The following is a 5,475-nucleotide window of genomic DNA, read 5'->3' on the forward strand; positions in this document are numbered from 1 at the left end:
TTAGAGAGCCATTTAATACTCTCTTGATCAAAGACTATCATAACTTTAGCACCGTATAAATTCTTCCATTTCTTTAAATCATGTACAAGAACATACAACTCCCTTTCATTAACTAAATAGTTTTGTTGTGTGTGGTCTAGCTTTTTGATTTTAAAAGCAATGGCTTGATCCTCTTGAGAAAGAACCACACGAATAGCAAAATTGCTAGCATCTATTTCAACCATAAATGGTTTATTAAGGATCCGCAATAAATAAAATTAGAGCTATAGCTATAGCTAGTTTTAGCTTTTGCATGCTTCTTTTTTGTATTTTCCCCCACCCAAAGGTTTTTCCTTTGTCCTTGAGTTGGTTAGAGTCCTGCTACCTTGGCATAATCTCTAATGAAACTTTGATAGAAGCTAGGCATGCCTGGGAAGATCTGAAGCTCTTCCAAATTCTTCAAATCCAACCAATTTAGAATAGCCATCACTTTCTAGTTCATTCTCGGGTAAGAACTCTTTCAAAATGACCTTTTCAAATTGAGCCCAGTTTTTTGGACTTCCGCCCATTCTTTGAGGCTCATCTACCATTTATAGGCCTTGGGGCCTAGGGTGAGACTCGCCTCGAGCACATGGTACTCTGGAGGGGTGCTTTTAAGCCTACGTAAGTCTTGCAATTTTTGGAGGCAGGTGTATACAGAGTCTTTGTTTCTATCCTTTTTCTCACCACTAGATTGGGGTGTTTTCATATCCTTTAGAATAAGATTTTTCCTAGCCTTAATAGCATGATCTTGAGAAGGAATAAACTGCTCCTTGGGCACTGTGCAGACATCCTTGGATGTGGACAGAGTGTCTAGCATTACCGATTCTTGAATTATTTTTTCCTTCTCAATCAATTGGTTAAGCTTACTCAATTGGGTTTTCATAGCGTCTAGTGCACTAAGAAAAGTTTGCATTTGCATTTCCAGAGACAACATCCTATTCTTCATGCTCCTCGCAAGAGACAACATCCTAGTCTTCCTCATCTTCCCCAGTCTCAATCTACATCATGTGGAGATCCTCTTTGTGTATTATGGTTTTAGGGTGGGTATGCACTCGGGTTTCCCTTTCTTATTTAGTTTTAACCTTCTCTCTCTCTCTCTCTCTCTCTCTCTCTCTCTCTCTCTCACACACACACACACACACACACACACACACACACACACACACACACACACACACACACACACACACACACACACACACACACACACACACACACACACACACACAGATGTTTTACGGTTTCAATTAAACTAACTGAAATTTTAAAAAGAACGTAAACTTAGTCATTCCATTCGTTGTTACGACAAAATAAGTGTCTTGTGTGTGAACAAGGGCTTCATAAAATACCTACCTCACCTTTATGAACTGTGGCAAAGCGAGGTGATTGAGGGGGCCCTCATCTACAAGCCTCGGAATTCCAAAACCAACAAATGTGGTGTTGTAATCCAACGGCCTACGAATGCTAATTGGTATTGAAACCAATTAGGCTATTGAAGTAGGCGAGGAAGACCAAATGGATTGCTGTGACGGTTGCCACTGCAGCAACATATCAGCTAACTCAGCTAACTAAGGGGCTTCAAGTGGCGGCAGCGCTCGCGCGGCTTTCCCCAAGCTGAGGGCAGCTTTGCTTATATGGCAAGCTTGGAGTGCAGGTAAGGCAGCGAGCGGCAGCAGTAAACGCTATGACGGAAACCTGCCCTGATACCAGTGAAACGTGCGCTTGAGGCGCCGCCAACCTTGACACTTGGGGGGCTCGCAACTAGCTTCTTGGTTGGTTGTCGGAATACCTATGCGAGGTGATGGAGGTGAAAGACTCCCCCCGTACACATGATTGTTATGCATGGTGTCTCCTTTATTAGACTGATTCATGCTATGTCCATTGTAATCGGGATAATGTTGAGGGAGATATCTATTGGGGGTGACAGCCTTGCTGATATCCGTGCCAACTTCAAAATGTGTTAAGCTTGGTCTTGTTGGTTGTGTATCTAGTTCAGTAGGACTTCATATGCCATATTGGTTTTCTTCTTTTAATATACTACAGAGTGAGTACTGCTACAAGAAAAAGGAAAAATTATGTCTCATATTAAAAAAAGGCCACAAATCAAAGCGCACATTATTGTGAACCAATTAGCCACAAGTGTCATATCCAAATACAATTGGATGTGATAAGATTGGGTTGTGTACGTCATCATAGTGTATTTGGGGACTTTTATCATTTCTAATGTTTATTATTAGTATTCTCATAACGATTTTTTGTTCATGAAGTGCCACATTACTTGATACAAACCTTTAGGGGGTTGATCATTATTTGGTTGCACATCTATCAATGGTTTATTTTGTGCAAGAGATTGTGTCGATTTGGAGCTAGTAGAGCTTGTGATTAGTAGTTTGGGCATTGGGTCACTTTGGTCCTTGCATTGCATGAATGACAATGAGGAAGAGATATTGGAGTTTGTATCCTTTGATGGATGTCGTTGCCTTCTTCTGCTACAGAGATGCCAAGCATTCTTCACATCATTATCACTTCGGCCTGGGATATATGCAGCTATTTGTGACCATCTGCACCATAGTCCACAAAGATAGGTATCAAAAGAATATTTGTGTGTGTGTGCACGCGCACGCGCACGCGTGTGTGTGTGTGTGTGTGTGTGTGTGTGTGTGTGTGTGAGAGAGAGAGAGAGAGAGAGAGAGAGAGAGAGAGAGAGAGAGAGAGAGAGATTGCCAAAGTGCGCCTGCAAGCAAACGAGTAAACGAAGTTCTTGCAAAGAGAAGGGACCATGCTTCAGGCCAGGACGTAGGTAATTAACCCAACGAAGTCAACAACTCTTAAGGGAACGATGTTCAAGCCCTGTACAACTACAACCATTAGTTGGTGAGTCAAGCAGTGTGTTTCTAGTAGCTACATGGGTGAACTAAACACACACACACACACACACATATATATATATAGTAGCCCTATCACCCACATACATCCAAACAATAGACTGTGCAATGCACACACCATTGCAAATAATGGCCTCATCATTGATGACTTACACTTGTGCAATTCTAGAGGGATCTGTACCATGTGGTTTGGAAGCAAATGAAAACATGGAATCTTCCTACAAATAGAGAGAGAGAGAGAGAGAGAGAGAGAGAGAGAGAGAGAGAGAGAGAGAGGCTTCAATTTCTTACATTACCTGCCAATATTTAGGGCCTTGATCTAGTTGTAAGCCTACGAGTTGAGAGCCCACCATATACCCATTAAAAAAAAGATCTAAATCCTGAACTATTATGACTCTCTTTCTTTCCGGTTCTCATATTTGAAATTTGAAAAAAAGTAACCCTCCATAAGTGTCCTTTGATAAGTTTTGAGGTAATTGGAGATTTCTAGAGGTGATCCGTAGGTGACCTCAAAGTTATTTTGCATCTTTCATTGCATCATTGGAAAATTAATCACAAAATAAAGCTACTAACCATGCTAAGTGGTTAGGAGTATCATGCTACTACAAGACATGTTAGCTCTAGCATTGCATTACATAACTTGTAGCTCTTTATGCATAGGGATTAGATGGACCTAAGTGAGAGAGAGAGAGAGAGAGAGAGAGAGAGAGAGAGAAGAAGAAGAAGAAGAAAAGAGTTTGAACGTCGTAGGAAACTATCCCAAGGGACCTTAAAGATCTAGCCGACGAGGAGTTGAACTCAAGAACTGTTATTCAAGAGGGAAATGGCATAACCAATCTACCACACTTGGGTGATAGAAACATTGTACCGGAGTTGATGATCCAAGAGCGGTGTTAGCAGCACTACCCATAATCAGTGGTGTAAGAACAAAGAAGTTGATAACTGTCTTTTGCCTCAATGGGGCCGGTGTCTCCTGGTAGGCACTTTTCTTCTCGCAGGATGGCTGCTTGGCGTCTGTGGAGCTCCAAGAGAAAGAACCGCATACATCTTTGGTCCTCAAATGCATTATTCTATGTAGCCCTCTCAAAACAAGCAGTGGTAGCTCACCGTACATTTGCAATGTAATGCTCCTTTCTTTTCGGCTCCGTCTCACAGAGCTGGCAGATCCTACCATGTGCCTATTCATCCATCCATCGACCTACCTCTATTCTCAACTCTTGTGAATCTGATCGATAGCACTACATAATCCATGTGATGGCTAGCTATGCATATAGCTCAACCAGATAATGAAGCCATCTGTGAAGAGGTGTGCCTGGTGTGATTAAGAGTGCCTTCCCATAGGCACCCAATATTCTAGAGGACCAACTTGGTTGGAGGACCCTCCAGAAAAGCGATGGCAGCCCCATTGGCTGCTGTGTGTGTGGGTCTATGTCAAAGAAGGGGAGGTGTTTGGCGTGCCTGAGGGCGTGGAAGAGGTGAGTTACAAAATCAGGCTTGTGCAAGACACCGATGAGAGCTAGTACAGAATAGCTCTCAACACCAATATAGTCAATTTTAGTACAAAACCCTTACAACACAGTCAATTTACCTCTAAGATATTCAATGTGGAGATCACAAGGTTGTTTTGGAGCACTGAACAGATGTATGTCGTGGAGAGAGGCAGGCAGACTACCCCCCGCGACACACACACAGAGAGGAGGTTACCCACCGGTGAGACGACCAATTGCCGCAACCAAGCCTCTCCACAGAGAGCAGCACAGGGCGTCGTCCTCATCGGGCGACCACAGTCGCTTGCGCATCCTCTTTACTTCAAAGCGGCAGCTCTTGCGGCAACGGTCTTTTATATGACCTCCACATGGGCCTGCGCTATAATTAGCGTTCGCCTGTGTTCTTCTCCTCCAACATCTGCTGTCGTTGCCCAATTCTCAGCTTTGTTTGTACTGATCCCGCGCGCTTATATGTGCTGAGAATATTTCTTTTAAGCGGAATCTTGGAAGGTGCTTGCCTTCACTTGAAATGTAAAAGGCAATGGAACCTTGGAGGCTGGCGAGGCCTTGTCACTATATGGCACGGTTCTAGGCCAGAGGGAATCTAGGGCCCAAATTTGGGGGCGCGAGGCAGCTTTAATCTCCGCCGTTGGATCACAAAGTGAACTAGGGGTGAACTGAGGGTGAACTAACGGTAAACTAGGGGCGGATAAGCTAGGGGTGGGTGAACTGAGGGTGAACTAGGGGCGCCTAAACTAGGGTGTGATCATGGCTAGCGTGGTGGTAGAGCATTCGTGTGGCAACCGAGACGTTCCAGGTTCGACCCACACCCCGCGAGGCAGGTGAACTAGGAGTGAACTTGGGGCGCCATTTTTGCCCCGAGTTCACCCTTAGTTCACCCCGAGTTCACCCTCAGTTCACTGCGTGATCCGACGGCCGAGATTAAAGCCGCCTCACGCCCTCAAATTTGGGCCCTAGATCCCCTCTGGCCTAGAACCGTGCCATATAGTGACGAGGCTGACGAGGCGAGCGAGGCCAAGGTGACGCAATTGTAGCAACACAAGTGGCGAGTTCAAAACCAT

At 44.3% G+C, this 5,475-nt stretch overlaps 1 pseudogene; it reads right to left on the minus strand.

Moving 5' to 3' along the window:
- Nucleotides 1-1,589: 1,589 nt before the first annotated feature.
- On the minus strand, nucleotides 1,590-4,896 carry LOC147464081 (myb-related protein Hv33-like; annotated as a pseudogene).
- Between the last annotated feature and the right edge of the window lie 579 nt (nucleotides 4,897-5,475).

The sequence above is a fragment of the Adiantum capillus-veneris genome, chromosome 2 (assembly GCF_014529385.1).
Source record: "Adiantum capillus-veneris isolate H3 chromosome 2, ASM1452938v2, whole genome shotgun sequence".
NCBI lineage: Eukaryota > Viridiplantae > Streptophyta > Polypodiopsida > Polypodiales > Pteridaceae > Adiantum > Adiantum capillus-veneris.